At 44.2% G+C, this 19,994-nt stretch overlaps 1 protein-coding gene across 2 annotated transcripts in view; it reads left to right on the forward strand.

Annotated features, from left to right (window-relative positions):
- IDH1 (isocitrate dehydrogenase (NADP(+)) 1) overlaps positions 1-19,994 on the forward strand; it is a 112,969-nt gene that overhangs the window by 27,756 nt on the left and 65,219 nt on the right. The window contains exon 1 of one of the 2 annotated variants that reach the window (XM_075317795.1): positions 5,888-6,134. The exons of the other annotated variant lie outside the window; for it this stretch is intronic. The gene's annotated coding sequence lies outside the window, so the exon portion shown is untranslated. Of the gene's footprint in view, positions 1-5,887; positions 6,135-19,994 lie in introns of those variants that run through there. 2 annotated transcript variants of the gene reach the window in all.

Genomic DNA, 19,994 nt, shown 5'->3' on the forward strand with positions numbered 1-19,994 from the left:
AAGAACTGACATGTCCATTTTTTTTTTTTAACTCAAAAACGCAGGTAAAAAAAACAATGTGTGCGGACAGCAAAAATGAAAACTCATAGACTTTGCTGGGGAAGCAAAGTCCTGCAGTTTTAAGGCCAAAAACGCACCCGAAAAACGCGCAAAAACGCCGCGAAAAATGCACTGTGCGCACATAGCCTAAGAGCTCTTTTGTCATATATCTGGCAACCTGTCCTTGTCCGAAGCTGTATGTTGGATTAACATCTAGGCAGCTTCGGACTAGGACGAGGGAACATGTTCGTGACATTCGTAATTCAAAACAGGTGGTTGATGATACGACCCTTAGGACAATCCCGAGGCATTTTAAGACCTTCTATGGTTGTGATGCCTCGGGGTTGAAACTTATGGGTATTGATGTGTTGCACTGTGGTATCAGAGGGGGTGACTGGAAGAAGCTATTGGCACAGGTTGAGTGCCGGTGGATAGTCACTTTGGGCACAATGGTGCCTAAGGGGCTAAATGAAAAACTTAGCTTTGCCCCCTTTTTATAGATGATCAGTGCAACACATTTTTAGGGTGTTTTTTATGGTGTTCTTTGATTCTTTTTTTAATTGTGTTTGTTTGTTCTCCTTATTTTAATAGTGATTTATTCATCTGATGAATTGGTACCCATGTGGCTTGTCATGATCGGTGGTTTTCTGCGGCGCATCGTGAAACTTGATCTCAATACACACCATCTGACCATTACTTTAACCCCTTCACGACCGCGGGCAGTAAAATTACGTCCTATTTTAACGTGACTTAACGACCAGGGACGTAATTTTACTGCCTAAACTTCATTTGATTGCCGTGGCCATAGCAACGGCTTTCAAATGATGTCCCCTGCTGTTTCTTACAGCAGGGGACCTTTGCTTGACCCCAGGGGGGGCGGCATCGCCACCCCCTATCGACGATCGATGTGATTGGCTGTTCAAATCTGAACCGCCAACCACATCGATCGCACTAATTTCGGCAAAAATAATGCCGGAATTAGTGCGATCCTGTGAGATCCAGCTATGAGATGCCGCAGCTGCAGCAGCATATCATAGGTGGACCTCAAACATGTCGCCCCCAGCCCCTGCAGCACTGATTGGAGCGATCGTGCTATGACGCGGAATCGCTCCAATCAGTGTGCAGTGGGGCGGTCTGATCTGCCGGTGGCCGCCCTCCCCAGGCCTGTGCTGGCCTGTGAGCCCTCCCCCAACATGTCTGCAGCGTGGAGTGGCTGGTACTTTTGGTACCACGCCACCGCTGCTGCTGCCGCCGCCTCTGATGTCTCCGCCGCTCCTGCTCCAATGGTAAGTATTCCGCTCCCTGCGCGCTCCCGTGAAGGCCCCTGCGCGCTCCCGTGAAGGCCCCTGCCCGTGCCCCCCCCCCCCCGATCTGCCCCCCTACGCCCCGATCTGCCCCCCTACGCCCCGATCTGCCCTCCGGCATCCCGATCTGCGACCACCGCTGCTGCTGAGGTCACCGCTGCTGCTGCAAAGTGAGTACTGTGCTCACTTTGCAGCCCGTGCGCGCTCCCGTGGTGCCCCTGCGCGCTGCCGTGAAGGCCCCTGCCCGTGCCCCCCCCCCGATCTGCCCCCCTACGCCCCGATCTGCCCCCCTCCCCCTCTGCTCTCAACCCCCCCTCTGCTCTCACCCCCCCCTCTGCTCTCACCCCCCCCCCTGCCCTCAACCCCCCCCCCCCTCTGCCCCTCTGCTCTCCCCCGACGTCCTCTTACCTGTCTTCACCGGCCTGATCACATCTGCGTCCATCGCTGGGTCCTTCCTGGGCATTCTGCTGATCTGCCTGCTGCTCCTGTAAAGCTGTCCATCTCTCTGCCATCTGTTCCTCTGCAGCTCTTCTGGTCAGTGATCCTCCTGCTAGTCCTCTGGGTACTGTGAGTATAACTTTTTTTTTTTTTTCCGTATCCCCTGTCCATTTTTACACCTCATCCGTCCGTGCGTCCCGCCAAGCGCTGATCAGGAATGCAGATAACGGATTGGCATCCCTGCTCAATTTTTGGCGTGACTTTTTTTTCCGTATCCCCGACGCTTTTTGTATCGCATCGGTCCGTGCGTCCCGCCAAGCGCTGATCAGGGATGCAGATAACGGATCGGCATCCCTGCTCAATTTTTGGCGTGACTTTTTTTTCCGTATTCACGACGCTTTTTGTATCGCATCCGTCCGTGCGTCCCGCCAAGCGCTGATCAGGGATGCACATAACGTATCTGCATCCATGGTCAATTTTTGGCGTGACTTTTTTTTTTTACGTATCCCCGACGCTTTTTTTTATCGCATCCGACCGTGCGTCCTGCAGCGGCCGATCAGTGCACCGCGTCTGTGCGTTTGAAAAGTCAAATGGCGCTCCTTCTCTTCTGAGCCCCGCCATGCGCTCAAACAATTACTTTCCACCACATGTGAGGTATCTGCGTACTCAGGAGAAATTGCACAATACGTTTTATGGTGCATTTTTTCCTGTTACCCTTGTGAAAAAAAAAGCTACCTAGTTGAAGCAACCGTTTTGTGGTAAAAAAAAAAATTTTTCTTTTCACGGCTCAACGCTATAAACTTCTGTGAAGCCCCCAGGTGTTCAAAGTGCTCACCAAACATCTAGAAAAATTATTTGAGGGCTCTAGTTTCCAAAATGGTGTCACTTGTGGGGGAGCTCCACTGTTTAGGCACCATAGGGGGCCTCCAAACGTGACATGGCGTCCGCTAATGATTCCAACCAATTTTGCTGTCAAATGGCGCTCCTTCTCTTCTGAGCCCCGCCATGCGCCCAAACAATTACTTTCCACCACATATGAGGTATCTGCGTACTCAGGAGAAAATGCACAATACATTTTATGGTGCATTTTTTCCTGATAGCCTTGTGAAAAAAAAGCTACCTAGTTGAAGCAACCGTTTTGTGGTAAAAAAAGTTTTTTTTTTTCTTTTCACGGCTCAACGCTATAAACTTTTGTGAAGCCCCCAGGGGTTCAAAGTGCTCACCAAACATCTAGAACAATTATTTGAGGGCTCTAGTTTCCAAAATGGGGTCACTTGTGGGGGAGCTCCATTGTTTAGGCACCTCAGGGGGTCTTCAAACCCGACATGGCGTCCGCTAACAGGTGCAGCTAATTTTGCACTCAAAAATTCAAATGGCGCTCCTTGCCTTCCGAGCACTGCTGTGTGTCCAAACATTTGATTTCCACCACATATGAGGTATCTGCGTACTCAGGAGAAAATGCACAATACATTTTATGGTGCATTTTTTCCTGTTACCCTTGTGAAAAAAAAGCTACCTAGTTGAAGCAACCGTTTTGTGGTAAAAAAATTTTTTTTTCTTTTCACGGCTCAACGCTATAAACTTTTGTGAAGCCCCCAGGGGTTCAAAGTGCTCACCAAACATCTAGAAAAATTATTTGAGGCCTCTAGTTTCCAAAATGGGGTCACTTGTGGGGGAGCTCCATTGTTTAGGCACCTCAGGGGGTCTTCAAACCCGACATGGCGTCCGCTAATGAGTGCAGCTAATTTTGCGTTCAAAAATTCAAATGGCGCTCCTTCCCTTTCGACCTCTGGCGTGCGCCCAAACAATTGATTTTTACCACATATGGGGTATCAGCGTACTCAGGAGAACATGCACAATAAATTGTAGGGTGCACTTTCTCTTTTCTCCCTTGTAAAAATGAAAATGTTATGGCTAAAGTAACATTTTTGTGTTTAAAAAGTAAAATTTTCATTTTTTCCTTCCACATTGCTTTGGTTCCTGTGAAGCACCTAAAGGGTTAATAAACTTATTGGATGTGGTTTTGAGCAGTGTGAGGGGTGTAGTTTTTAGAATGGGGTCACTTTTGGGTATTTTCTGTCACCTCGGCCTCTCAAAGTCACCTCAAATGTAATGTGGTCCCTAAAAAAATTATTTTGTAAATTTTGTTGGAAAAATGAGAATTTGCTGATGACCTTTGACCCCTTCTAACTTCCTAACGGAAAAAAAAATTGTTTCGAAAATTGCGCTGATGTAAAGTAGACAAGTGGGAAATGTTATTTAGTAACTATTTTGTGTGACATATCTCTCAGATTTATGGGCATAAATTTTCAAAGTTTGAAATTTGCGAAATTTTCAAAATTTTCGCCAAATTTCCTAAATTTTCACAAATAAACGCAAAACATATCGGCCTAAATTTACCACTGACATGAAGTACAATATGTCACGAAAAAACAATCTCAGAATCGCCAGGATCCGTTGAAGCGTTCCAGAGTTATAACCTGTCAAAGTGACACTGGTCAGAATTGCAAAAAATGGCCCGGTCATTAGGGTGTTTTAGTGGCCGGGGGTGAAGGGGTTAAAGTCTATCATGTGGAAAACGGCCCCTGGATTTGGAAGAGTCTGGGAACTGACCCTTATGGACTTACTGCTATAACCATGTACTGGTGGTTAATATGTGTACAATTGCCTGGGGGTGGTTGGGGGGGAGTGGGGTTTTCTATAGATTCATACATATAGACGAAGAAAAATGAATGCAGAGTCATTCTGTAATCCCTTTGTATTCCTAAACCCTGGTGAGAGACTAAAATAAAACCTAGGGCTGTTAATTGAGATGTATGTAACCTCCAGGCAATTGTAACAATGAAACATTGTATATATTATGTTGGGCTGTCTCTGGATGATAGCTATATCTGGGACTATTGAAGGATTAAACTGTATCATAAGGATTTAATTATGTCTTAAGTGATATTTCTATCTGATTGATGCGGTTCCATTAAGGTCCAGTCACACTAAGCAACTTACCAGCGATCCCAACAACGATAGGGATCGCTGGTAAGTTGCTAGGAGGTTGCTGGTGAGATGTCACACTGCGACGCTCCAGCGATCCCACCAGCAACCTGACCTGGCAGGGATCGCTGGAGCGTGGCTACACGAGTTGCTGGTGAGCTCACCAGCAACCAGTGACCAGCCCCCAGTCTCCTAGTTACAGCACACATCAGGTTAATTAACCCGATGTGTGCTGCAGCTAAATGTGCACAGAGCAGGGAGCAGCGCACACTGAGCGCTGGCTCCTTGCTCTCCTAGTTACAGCACACATCGGGTTAATTGCCTGATGTGTGCTGCAGCTAAATGTGCACAGAGCAGGGAGCAGCGCACACTGCTTAGTGCTGGCTCCTTGCTCTCCTAGTTACAGCACACATCGGGTTAATTACCTGATGTGTGCTGCAGCTACATGTGCACAGAGCAGGAGCCGGCACTGACAGTGAGAGTGGAGGAGGCTGGTATCAAAGGTAAATATCGGGTAACCAAGGACAGGGCCTCTTGGTTACCCGATGTTTACATTAGTTACCAGCCTCAGCAGAAGCCGGCTCCTGCTGCCTGCACATTTAGTTGTTGCTGTCTCGCTGTCACACACAGCGATCTGTGCTTCACAGCAGGACAGCAACAACTAAAAAATGGCCCAGGACATTCAGCAACAACCAACGACCTCACAGCAGGGGCCAGGTTGTTGCTGGATGTCACACACAGCAACATCGCTAGCAACGTCACAAAAGTTGTTCGTTACCAGCGATGTTGCTAGCGATGTTGCTTAGTGTGACGGGGCCTTTACAGTGTGTATGTGGTAGGACTGTAAATTTGCATTCTTGATACTATCTCTATGCTATGTACATGGTTTATAATCTGTTGATTAATGTAGATTGGGCGTTCTGAATATAGGTGTGATGTGATCTTGTTTTTCATGAGCCCCTGTTTACCTCCTGGTGATGTGTGCGTCTCTGGGCGCGCGCTCTCTGATAGTCCCTAGGTGATGAGACACTTCACGGCCTCCGTTGATCCAGTGCACATGCTCGGTGACGTCAGTGGGAGATTTCTCCCTGAGTCTGCGTGCTGGAGTAGGAATGCTGTGGCTTGTTCCACACAAACACCTGGGGCCGTTCACTGTGTGCGCCCCATGCTGACACGCACATATCACCTGATGTTTAATTAGATGACACATGGGTATTTAGTACGGACATCTGGGGAATGAGCACACTTCCGCCCCTGCCTTCATCCTGCTGAAGAAGCATTAAGCGACACGCGTCCGGGTTGAGAGCTGCATTCCTTCCCCCCTCTGCTTTGTGTCAGGAGCTCCTACTATTGTTTACTCTATGGGTAAGCCGTGAATCTTATCTTATACTAATTGTTTGATCCTGTTAGACAGCATTTTCCCTGCAGTAGCTGGGAGCTACATTATGTCTAGTGACAGCTTACACCTCTGGGAGCTGTAACATAAGGTCCAGTCACACATAACGAGATCGTGAACGAGATCGCTACTACGTCACACTTTCTGGATCGTTTATGAGTCGTTGTTGAAATCGCATGTTGGGTGTCACACATAACGAGTTTATGAACGAGCATGCGTCCCGTATAACGATCTTTCAAATCGCTGGGACCCTGTCACACAGCTACTATGTTAACGATTCCAATCCCATTAGGGGCGTAGTAAAATGCAGTGAGTCACGTAGGCGTGCATTTGTGTCGCCTTTTCTGCTTTCATTGGCGGCCAATACTGCGTTCTGATTGGGCGGCCGGGCGGGCGTCGCTTTTTCCACCCCCTCCGCTCTGATTGATAAGGACCCTGTCATGTTAACGATTCCAATCCCATTATGCAGTGAGTCACGTAGGCGTGCATTTGCGTCGCCTTTTCCATACCCCCCTCCGCTTTCTTTGGCGGCCAATACTGTGTTCTGATTGGGCGGACGGGCGGGCGTCGCCTTTTCCACCCCCTCCGCTCTGATTGATAAGGACCCTGTCACACAGCTACTATGTTAACGATTCCAATCCCATTATGCAGTGAGTCACATTTGCGTCGCCTTTTCCATATCCCCCTCCGCTTTCATTGGCGACCAATACTGCGTTCTGATTGGGCATACAGGGGTCGTATCTAGCGGTTAAATTTTGGATCGCGTCCACCCTTTGTCACTTCTTTTGCGCTTTGCTTTGAGATAGAACCTGCGTCTCCACCCTGATTCCTTCGTCCATTGTACCCGGTCGCTTTGTTGGTGTGTTTTTCGGATCGAAGCCGCAGTTGCACCTGGAGTATCCTTGCAGTGCTCTCGAGTGTCGGTGAGATCGTATTTGCGATTCCGCTTGGATTCTACATTGATATACACTTCTTTGAAAAGGTAGGTCTTTTTTCTTGTTGGGGGGGGTGGGCTTTTTTTTGAATAATGTTCTTCCTGTTAAGATATATGTTAATATTTATTATGTGAGTTGATTGCTGTAAGATATATGTTAATATTTATTATGTGAGTTAATTAAAGTTGCTGGCTTTTATCTGTGTGTGTATAATGCCTTTTAAAGAGGGGTCTCTCCATAGTGCTGTTTGTAATGTGTCCTATCCTAGCATTGCTGGCTCTTTTGTCTCTCATTAAATAAAATATAGAAATGTGGCACTCCTTCTGTAGTCGCTGGTGCTTGGATAGGGTCCCACCCCAGATCAAAAAATGAAAAAAATCCAGCACTCAAAGCATTTAACTGAAATTGTTTTATATTTTATTCATGGATCTCTGTAATTATTAAAGACGTTTCGGTCATCCGACCTTCATCAGTTTACACAGAAAAGGTTCTGTAGAAATATATGAAAAAGCTGGACCAGAGGAAAAAGCTGCCCGTCCCGGTCTGCAGTCAATGTCACATACTGTCTACAGAACCTTTTCTGTGTAAACTGATGAAGGTCGGATGACCGAAATGTCTTTAATAATTACACAGATCCATGAATAAAATATAAAACAATTTCAGTTGAATGTTTTGAGTGCTGGATTTTTTTCATCTTTTGTCTCTCAGCTACAGCCGCCATTTTGTGTTTCTGCCACACAAAGGGGGCGGCCATTTTAGTCTCTGCCACACCATAACCAAAAATTGTGATCGGTTTATTGCAACTTCTTTTATGTTTACATATAAATTTTTCATTCTTTATTTCAGATGGCTTATTATAACAAAGAAGACTTTGTGCGTGAGCTGCTGGATTTGTATAAATCACTGCCCTGCTTGTGGAGAATCAAATCCACAGAATATTCAGACAGACTAAAAAAACAAGCCGCCTATGCCCAACTGGTGGAGCTTTTTAAAAAACACAGTGGAGGCGAGGCGGTGGATGTCAAAGTAGTAAAAAAGAAGATACAAGGCTTGAGGACTGTATATAAGAAAGAAGCAAATAAGGTGGACAAATCAAAAAAGTCAGGGTCCGGCACTGACCAGGTATATGTTTCTCCCTTGTGGTATTTCAATCTCCTGGAATTCACAAGGGACCAGGAGCTACCACGAATGATGGAAAGCTCCTACCAAAGAAACGTAGACCTGGAAGCAGACATTGAAAACGATGACATCCCGATCGATGACAACACCTCCGCTGTTGTAGATGTAAGTACCTTATTTGCTTCACGTTACATAGTATTCAAACTTTTTATGTACATGCCATTGAGGAACACAAAATAGTAACTTATTGTTACCATGATTTATTGTGCAGTTTGGAAATGTTATCCCTTCCAGTTCAGATAAGTACACTCCAATACAATTTTGTCACACTTTAATTAAATTTACTAACTATTAATGTATGACTTTTAATTAACATTTATTTTTCTGTTCCCGCAGAACCCTCAGACAGATATGGTGAGGCCCCAATTGAATGAGAACCCCACCACATCGAGCGAGCCTATTGTGGAGGATAATGAGGCACCTGCACCCTCAGGTGAAATGCGGCGAAGACAGTTACGCAAAAAGAAGGCCAACACCCCTGTGACATCGGCTGAATTTTATTCTTTGGCAACCCAACTGCTATCACAGCCAAAAAGCACCCCAGTGGATAGCTTTGCCGCATTTGCATCGGACAGACTCTGCAAATGGGATTCCACACAGAGGGAGCAAGCCGAAAGACTGATGTTGGAAGTCCTAAGAAAGGCAGGCCGAGGAGAACTTGATGACAATGACACGATATGCAAGTTAAACCAGCCCCATCATTCTTCGACATGGATTCCTCGCCAGCCCCTGCAAAGTACACCAAACAGGATGCATCCACCACGCTTGCAGCTTGACCACCCCCCACATAACCCCCCCCACAGTTTCCCCCCCAACATTATCCCAGGTATTCAAATGATTCATTTTTAAGCCAACTGTCATCTCCCACCCGGCCTGAATATGTCAACCAATATGAAGACGGCCACTAAATTTTGTTATTGTTGTTGTTTTGTTATTTGAGATTAATTTTAATTGATTGTTATATTTTCATTGTAATAATAAATTTATGTTGGTTCAATCTTGCTGCCTGCGTTACTTAATTCAGCATATGGTTGTGATGCCCTGGCAAAACACGGTAGTTACAGAGATTGTACCATACTCCACCCTCATTGGCATACCACCACACAACCCACACACTCATGTACAGCAAACAACCAGTAAAGCCTAGTCACCCCCTCGTGGATAATGGGATTGGTGCATCTATACAGATGCCTACATGTAATATGATGTTTGTGAGTGGTGATAGCTGTTAACTTGCTTTATGCAATGAGACATACCAAACAGCAGATATCAATTTCAAATTTTTTATAACACATGTATACAATAACAAACAAAAAAAAAAAAAAACGTTAGTTGCTGCTGCCCTCCCCTTGACCAGCCACATAACGGGCCAGCAGCGCCGCATGCCGCTCCACTCTGGCCATCAGCCTCCTGTGGGCCGACATAATCCTTCTTTGTGAGGACATGATTTCGGCCAAAGTGGGTATGCCTATGGAGGGAATGGTAAAATTAATAAATCATAATTTTTATTTCTGCTTATTATTACAAAGTAGGAGATTCATGACTTACGGTTATCCCCCTCGTCCGATACAGACTCGCTTATGGAGCCTGGACTAGCATCTATGATAACAAAAAACACTTTATAGTACTCAACAGCTTTTTGTTTTGTACTTTATATGGCGTTAATGTTATATTAAAAAATTACCGGGGGGCGATCCGGCCGGTGGCCCCTGTGGGTGGTACTCCTCCTCCTCTGGTGGCTGTAGATCCACCGGAGGCTCGGGCACATGCTCTCCCTCCTCTGCGGCCCCTGGCTCCTCTGGGGGTTCTTAAGAAAATATAAAGTTTAATATGGTTGCGTTATGATACATATAGGACTGTGGGGGGTACATTGAAATATATGGCGGACTACGTAGCCTACCTTATACAAGGACTATGGGGGTGAATTTGAACACATTGTGGACTATGTGGTGCAGTATAATATATGGAGAACTCTGGGGTGAATGAAACTTCATGGAGAACTCTAGGAAATTCATTACAGTTCATGGAGGACTATGGGATGCATTCTAATATCTGAAGGGTTATGTGGAACCCTTTATACTATATGGAAGGCTATGTGGGGGCCAATATTGTATTTGGAGAACTAGATATGAGGGGGGACAAAAATACAAGCAGGAGATGGAATTTTTTTGTGCTGAGGGAAAAAGACCCACTACCCACAGCACCCGGCTTTGCCATGCTCTCTCTGATATGGGAAAAGCTGGGTGGTGAGGGAATGATGTTTTGCCAAGCATGGCGAAGCTGGGTGCCAAGGACAAGAGGTATATCATAACATATGAAAACTGTGTGCTGATAGAGGGTTGTCAGTTCATGGGAAATCTTGGTGTAGAGAGCCTACTGTCTGCGTAATTTCCCTGTGTCCCGAGTGTCAGTGTAATTAGCCCGTACCACAAGTGTCGGTGTATCTATCGATCTATGCAATAGATCTCTATATATATATCTATTACATATTATATATATATATATAATCTATCTATCGATCTATTACATAGATCGATATATTATATAAATACTTTTAATGATTTAAAAGAAAACAAAAAAAATATATATATATATATATATATATATATATATATATATATATATAATAAATATATATACATTAAAATATATATATTTATTATTTAAATATTATCTGAATATATTTATTTTTATAATTATATATATATATATATAATTAATATATTATATATTTTTATAATTATATATAGATATATATTATTTATATATATATATTATATGTATATATTTATTTTTATTATTATATATATCTAAATATATTTTTAGAATTTTATCTATATATCTATATATATAATATATATATATATATATATATTTTATATGTATTATATATATATAATCTATCGATCTATAAAATAGATTATATATATATAATTTTAATTAAGTAAAAGGATATATATATATCATAAATATATACATTTAAATCTATATATTTATTATTTATTATATATGTATATTTTCTTAGATTTATATTTATATATAATTAATATGAATTATATATATATTTAATTTAAAAATATATATATAGATATATATATTATTTATATATGTATTATATATTTATATATTTATTTTTATAATATATATATATATATATATATATATATAGATATATATATATAGAGAGAGAGATAGATAGATAGATAGATATATATATATATATATATATATATATATATATATATATATATATATATATATATATATATATATATATATATATAATATATATATATAAATAGATATATATTTAAGAACACCATTATACGTTGCCAAGGCACACTCATCTGCGCCTACCTTGGTTTTGTAACTCTGCTTGTATGGCAGAGATCCGGGCACTGGAGCGGTACCGCAGATCCGCTAATTTTTTGCGGATCTGGGCGCAGGTGCGCTCCAAATGAAATCTCCTCCTCAACCCACGTTGGATCCTGCGCAATACCGCTTTCTTATGGAGAAGTGGATGCTCTTGCGCCTCACGGCAATCATAATCGCGAGCATCCACTTCTCTAATTAGGTACCGGACCTCCGCCTCTCCCCAAGCTGTTGCCCTCCTGCGTGCCGCCATTGTTCGCTGGTGTGTCTACGTAGCAAACGCAGTTGCGTCACCCGCGGTAACGCCTCTTCACATCTGATTCGACGGATAGCGTCACGTGAACGCTAGCTCCAATCAGATTGGGGTGGACGTTGTTGATCCTGCTCCAGCCAATGGCCGCCGATATTACATCTTCGGCCATGGCTGGATTGTTGATTTGTGAAATATTACAAATGCTATGTTTGAAGGTGAAAGTGCGACGCACTTTTAACAAATCAGAATGATCTTTGCTGCAGAAATGAGATCGCGCCATGACGCAAATGCTGTGTCAAGGGGTCGTGGTATCACACACTGCGAGCGCACATACAATTATAAAAAATCGTCGTTTGAAGGTTTCGGGGACGCACAAACGTCCCCGTTTAAAAACCCCAAATGAAAATATATAAGGCTTCATATTCATAATTTGTGTGTTTTTTTTTATTGCATTGGTACATGGAAATCAAAATTGTACAAGAGCCCTAAATGATGTATTCATCATACAGCTGGACGCCAAATTGAGGAAGTAAATAAACCTTTGCAGGGTTTTACCTAAAGAAAAGCAATGTTGAAGTTAAAAGTGAACATTTTACTTTTAAACCCAAAAAACAAATTTTAGTCGTACCATTGAGCATTTCTACTATGGTATCAAGATAAAATTCACCATAAAATATATTGTGCAATTTCTTCTTAGTGCACCCATATGTAATATGTGGTTGAAATCAACTGGTTTGGCACATATTTTGGCACGCTGTTGTTCGCTACGCTCACTCTCAATGTGCGATCCGGAGCAGGAGGCCCAATGATAGCGGTGATGACACCCGGTGCCGGGCCGGACTAGTCTGGGGGTCGTAAGTGGTTGCCGGAGTCATGGCTTCAGTGGGGGTGATTGTAGTTTATAATCCGCCGCTGCTGTATGGGGCCTCCGGGGGTGATGTAACGGCAGCAATGGTGGTACTGCTCCCCACAGTAGCCCTTAATTGTGAATGAATGACAAACAAATCTTGTGGAAAGTTAAAACAACTGTTTATTAAAGTAATCATTTTGCAAAAATGACATTTTAGTATAAATGTGATGAACATAACAATACAAGTAACCATATATTTTAAAATTAGTATAAATGTGATGAACATAATACAAGTAACCATATATTTTAAAATTAAGAAGGGAAGTTTCTAAAACAAATCAATACAATAAAATAAAACTCAACATAATAAATGTGCTCAATACAAGTCTATCTAATGCTGCCACGTAATTGCACCAGGACCATTAAAATATTGGCAGTACTTTTCTCGACAGGCCTTCGCATCATCGGTATTTCTGCCGGGCGCCAATGGTTGAAGTCCTGCGATTGCGGGATCTTCAGAATGCCATTCGCCAAGCACCACTTCGCCATTTAAGTCATCAGAGTCTACAAAGCCTGTTGGACAGTACGTAATAGCATCTCGCCGTCGAAGAAAGTTGTGAAGGGCGCAACAGGCCAAAACAACTGCGTCTATTGATGGTAGACTCAGGTTAATTGGTGTGTGGAAAACGCGGAAGCGATTTGCCATTATCCCAAAGGCATTTTCCACAACCCTGCGTGCCCTTGATAATCTGTAATTGAACCTTTGTCTTTCCGCCGTTAGACTTTTCTGTGGGAATGGTTTCATGAGATTGGGATGAAGTGGGAAGGCTTCATCGCCCACAAATACAAAGTTAAGGTTTGCGGTAGTGTCAGAGTTGGGGGGCAAATGCAGTTCACCATTTTGCAAACGTTCACCAAAGCCTGTGTGTTCTAAAACCCCACCGTCAGAAACCCGGCCATTCATGCCAACATCAACAGCAATAAATTCGTAATTGGCATTCACAAGGGCCATTAGGATGATGCTGAAATAGCCCTTATAGTTATAAAAATAGGAGCCGCTGTTCAGTGGTTGAGTGATCCGCACATGTTTCCCGTCCAAAGCACCACCACAGTTTGGGAACTGCCAAAGGTGTTCAAAATCGGTGGCAATCTTCTGCCATTCCTCCACAGTTTTGGGGAACTCAATGTAGTTACGCAGACTGTGGAAAATTGCTCTACATGTCTCCGGAATAAGAACGCTGAGCAGGGACCTTGAAATTGCAGAAGAAAAATGTAAGTCTTGCAGGGAGCGTCCGGTGGCCAGGAAACGCAGCGTGACTGCCAATCTTTCATCTGCCGGGATGGCAGCACGCATCGCTGTATTCTTGCGCTGAATAATTGGCGTAACTCTTTCGAGTAAAAGGCTAAATGATTCTTCTGACATCCGCAGAAAATTGCAGAAATCCTGAGGATTATTTTCCTGCAGCTCTCTTAGCAGTTGCATGTGGGAGTATTTGTACCTCTTCTGCAGCCACTCTCTGGTCCACATGCGGCGCTTTCGTTTGGAACGCCTCTGTTCCACTTCACGTAGCCGACCGGCCTCAAACATCAATGCAGCACCCAGCACAACACGCTGCATGTCGTTCATGTTGTCCACACTGCAAAAAAACATGTAAAGATGAGAAAAGTTGCTATAAACCAATCACATTTTTTGTGGGGGTGTAAAAGAGACACTAAAATGGCCGCCCCCATAGAAGTGCACCACTTCTAACTGTGTCAGAGAAACAAATGGCGGCTGTAACTGTGTCAGAGAAACAAAATGGCGGCTGTAACTGTGTCAGAGAAACAAAATGGCGGCTGTAACTGTGTCAGAGAAACAAAATGGCGGCTGTAACTGTGTCAGAGAAACAAAATGGCGGCTGTAACTGTGTCAGAGAAACAAAATGGCGGCTGTAGCAGAGAGACAAAATAACCAGCAATACTAGATAAGGACACATAAAAGGACGATGGACGCACAAAAGGCAATATGTATACAGATAACAACCAACCACTTTCATGATCCGCAAAAATAATTACTATCTATAAACACAAATACTTTCCATACTATAACAAAAACATGGAACAAGTAACATAGACTTTACGAAAATGACTTACCACGTCCAGAAAATGCAGCCGTCTATGCTATCTATTAATAATCGCAGTTTCGATCCTCACAGCGACACGCTCGGGAACGAATGAGGGATATACAAGTGCAGATGCGGCTTTGATTCGAAAACCAAGCAAGCGGGAACAAAGCACGAATGAATCTGTAATACAGCGACACGCTCGGGAACGAATGAGGGAAGATGCAGCTTTGATCCGAAAACCAAGCAAGCGGGAACAAAGCACGAATGAATCTGGGTGTAGTCACAGGTTTGCTCCTAGAAGACTCAAAAGGGAACAAAGCATGAAGCGATACCCAATCAGAGCGCAATAGTGTTCTCATTGCTAACCAATCGTTGCAGAGAGGGGGCGCGGAAATGGCGACGTAACTACACACTATTGTTCTCAGCGCCAACCAATGGGCGCAGAAGGGGCGTGGAAACGGGGACGCAACAACACGCCTTCGTGCATCTCATCTAGGTCGTCAACGAAATCGTAAATAGGGTGTCAAACAAACAGATTCATGCAGCCCAGCAGGACTCCAACGAGCCAAAAATGGCCCAAGCTGTTCAGCATCGATCAGCGATTTCGCAGCAGGGGGTGAATCGTTGGTACGTGTCAAACATGACGAGATCGCAATTGAAGTCGTTCTTGCGTCACAGAAACTGTGACGTAGTAACGATCTCGTGGTACGATCTCGTTATGTGTGAAGTGGCCTTAAGATATGGGGCTTAATCTACTATTTGTCCTATATTTCTATGCTAGCTAGACACACTGCTCCACTTTTGTGGGGGGTGGATGTTTGGTAGAGGTCCTCCTTATACCTTCCGATTAATGAATCATGTGTTTTTAGATTTTTGTATATGTAAATCTTTAATAAAAATTGATGTATTTTTGGAAATTTACACTCCTATGTGTATGTGGTTCTTTTGGGACTCATACATTATTTGCTGCCACAGGTACGATGTTGTTCGACGTTCCTGCGGCATCACACATCGCTATGTGTGACACCGCAGGAATGACAAACATCTCCTCCTTACCTGCGTCCACCGGCAATGTGGAAGGAAGGAGGTGGGCGGGATGTTACGTCCCGCTCATCTCCACCCCTCCGCTTCTATTGGCCGGCCGCTTAGTGACGTCGCTATGACGCCGAACGCACCTCCCCCTTGAAGGAGGGATTGTTTGGAGTGCACTGCGACATCGCTGTCAAGGTATTTGCATGTGACGCTGCCGTAGCGATAATGTTCGCTACGGCAGCGAGCACCAAATGTCGCACGAATGACGGGGGCCATCGCTAGCGATGTCGCAGCGTGTACAGCACCCTTAACTTAGGGCGGCTTTGCACACTACAACATCGCAGGTGCGATGTCGGTGGGGTCAAATCGAAAGTGACGCACATCCGGCGTCACTTGCGATGTCATAGTGTGTAAAACCTTTTTGATACGATGAACGAGCGCAAAAGCGTTGTTATCGTATCTGTGTGTAGCCTCCAACATTTCCATAATGCCGGTGCAGCGACAGGTAAGATGTTGTTCCTGCGGCTGCACACATCGCTGTGTGTAAAGCCGCAGGAGCGAGGAACATCTCCTACCTGCCTCCCGGCTGCAATGAGAATGAGGAGGTGGGTGGGATGTTTACATCCTGCTCATCTCCGCCCCTCCGCTGCTATTGGCCGCCTGCCGTCGCTGTGACGCCACACGACCCACCCCCATAGGAAGGAGGCGGGTCGCCGGCCAGAGCGACGGTCGCAGGGCAGGTGAGTGCATGTGAAGCTGGCATAGCGATAATATTCGCTACGCCAGCTATCACAAGATATCGTACCTGCGACGGGGGCGGGGACTATCACACTCTGCATCGCAGCATCGGCTTGCGATGTCGTAATGTGCAAATCCCGCCTTAGGGTTCAGCTACATGTTAGGTTTACAGATCTGCTTTAAAGGAACAATAAATCTAAAAATGATTTAATGGAGCAACAAATTTTACTTGACCCACTTTTTTTTTAATGATCCTAAAAAAAAAGTCTTGCTGAAATGCTGCAGAGAACACTGGTCATTTCTGGGGATCAGTTCCAGTTTTGGCTGGAGACAGAGTGAAGCCATATTTTGTCCTCTCGGAGTCACGTTGCAGACGGCAGGGAGACTTCTGCTGCAGCCAGTTGTCTTACAGCCACAGGACAATGAGGAGTAGGTGAGCATGGCCGAGCTCCTGAGACATGTATGTGGATTCCTTCATATATTTCTCTTCATCAGTAATATGAGACAGAATAACACTGCAGTTATTGTTTAGCTGGCCACACATTTTGTGTAGAGTAGCCAACCTCTTGCAACTGATGTCAGTCAAGGTTGATAAGGATCGGGTTAATGGGATCCTTTTCTTTTTGGCAGCGGCTTATTCCACTCTTCCAGCGAAGGTTGGTGTCACATCAATACAGTGGTCTCCGGCGAGCACTACTTTGAGGTTCCGGTCAGAATCCCTGAAAACCTGTATTTTGATGGGATCCATGACTGTCATTCACGTGAAGGAAGCCGATGGACATGGACTGTCTGGCCGCCGTAGATATGCAAAAAAACTAAGGCATGCTGTTTTTATGCATGTCTGAAAAAGAAAAGTGCTGCCAGGACGGAGGTCAGACATTGTACCCAGTGACTTCGTTGGCTTCATTCAAGTGTATGGCTCAATCTGAAATACCGTACATTTTATTATGGGATTCCTACAGAAAGCCTAATGTGCTTGCCAGAGAGCACTGTATTAATGTGACCCTAGAGCTGGGTGTGCATGTGTATGAAGGAGGTGGGAGAGACCTGCCAGCAACTAGGTAATTTGTACGGCAACGTTGCATTTGTTAGGTTGACCAAACGGTCACAACTTTTGCCAGTGATGACCTAATGCAGAGGGAGTCCCGGTAACCTGCTTCCTCAGCTCTAGCGAGATACAGGCACGCGCTGATATCTACACAGAAGCAAGAGATGTGCGCTCCAAAAAGAACTGTATTGGTTTGTTTACATACAAGGCTATACAAAATTAACTAGGGCGTAACTATGTAACGTGCAAATTCATTAGTCTATATTCGTCACAAGCGTGAATTACATGTTCCCATAACATAAATTTTATTCTCACAGCAGCAACAGTCGGAGGAGTTTTTCTCTCTCTCTTAAGACAAAACATTTTGAGTCCTTGAAGCTTTCCCAAAGTCTATTACATAAACATGTCTGGTTGTGCTCTTTGCAAAAGGAGAATGAATTTCTATGATTTTTCATAACCAGTAAAAAGTTAACTCTTTCCTCACAATCCCCCCTTTTGGCGTGAGTGATGGACGGGGGCCCATCGAGAAGCTGTAAAAGCAGACTAGCCACTAGATACTATCCGAACCGCGGGTTGCTCAGGGAGTGTCGTCCACATCCATCATCCAGAAAACTGCCTGCAAGCCTCCCGACAGGGGTGGTGGCATGATACGCCAAGGTGATTTCTAGAGGAAAGAGTAGAAAAGAAAAAAAGCATATTAGTGATTTCATAGGGGTGCTGAATAATCATTGTATTTGCATTTCCTCAAGCAGCGGGAAAACAAAGCCATTAGCAACTTAAACACTACATAGGCAACTAATAAACATAGTAACACTTGGAATACTGATTGCAGTATCCCCATTAACCATCCTCCTATTCCCTTAAACCAGTTTGCAGAGTTGAACATTGAAAAGGTATTGCTCCACCAAGCATCTGAGCTTCTGAGTACCTCCTCATCATGTTTTTTCCTCAGCTTTTGTATCTCAGTTAAACTGGTTTGGGCTTTTAAGGTTCCTTTTGGATCTCTGTAGTGACAACAGCTGGGGCCTATTATTTGGCACATCCCCCCTTGGGCCGCAGTTAGGTAATCCACTGGTTGGTTACAATGATTAGTTGTCTCTGTATGGCTCTGTAATTTACTGCTTGGAGAACCTCAAAAATTTGATCATCAAGATAGTCGGTGCTGTCCACCAACTTATCATATATCTGCATTATCATGGGATAGAGAAAAAGGGAACTGAAAAATTTGTTGACATGGCTCATTTGAACGACATGGGGTCGGCCACTAGGCCTGTCTTTGTCTGCCGCTCTCTTTACTAGTAGGTGGAGAGGCATTTTCCCTGCCGGTATATCAGTAGTATTGATAATGAAGGTGGCAGGGGTCAAACAGGCCAAGGTGCAGGTGCCATTTACTCCTACTGGTAGCCATTTGTAGGCATTGTAACCACAAACCCAGTAGGTTTGCGGTGGGAGATCCCAGATGGTAGAATGTTGTAATATGAGTCTATGTACTATATCTATAAAGGCCGATATGTTTCTGAACATACACCATCCGGGAAGTTGGCCTAGGGGACTACAATACCCTGCGGACTGTTCACCACAGGTTTCTCGGCCAGCCACATATGGGTCTGAATCATTGCGCCATAAATTTCTGGGTTGGGAGTAACAAGTATCATTTGTGCCTTTTGGAAACAATGAATTGTATACCCACCCATGGTCATGCAGATGTCTCTCTAACAGCAAGGGTTTAAATGCAACTGTACTGTCAGAGGTTCGCCCAAAACTTATTTTGATTCCTTCTGTTGGAATCTTGCCCATCGTAGGTGTTTTTGTGTAATTACGGGGTACCCAGCTGCTTCCTTCAAAGGCTGAATATTGCTGGGTTCCGGGAAGGCCGGTAGTAAGGTTGCCTTGCCACCCGGGGAAATCTGCCCATCTTACTATTGGTATGGGCACACTAGTGTTCCACAGTTTGATACTTGGTGTCATTGACTGATAGTCTATTGTAACAGCCTCCCCATTGGAACACTTCGTTTATTGGGACTGGTATAGCTAAGTAAGGCATGGAGGAGGCTGTTACAGGTGCTTGTGTATATATCCAGCAGTCTGTGATCTCAAGTTTTTCAGCCAACACTTCATGGTGGGTCTCAAATGAATTCTGCCGTGGTGTAGAAGGCTCCAAAAAGGAAGTACACATAGAAATACTTATCAGCAGTATTAGGCCTTCTTGCAGTGGCTGGCATGGACCTATGTTGATCTCCCCTCAAGTTTGACAAAGGTTGGAGTGGTCAGCTGGACAGTCAAAGGCCCTTCGAATCGTGGCTCAAGGGTCTTTCTC

This window comes from Anomaloglossus baeobatrachus, chromosome 7, assembly GCF_048569485.1.
Source record: "Anomaloglossus baeobatrachus isolate aAnoBae1 chromosome 7, aAnoBae1.hap1, whole genome shotgun sequence".
NCBI lineage: Eukaryota > Metazoa > Chordata > Amphibia > Anura > Aromobatidae > Anomaloglossus > Anomaloglossus baeobatrachus.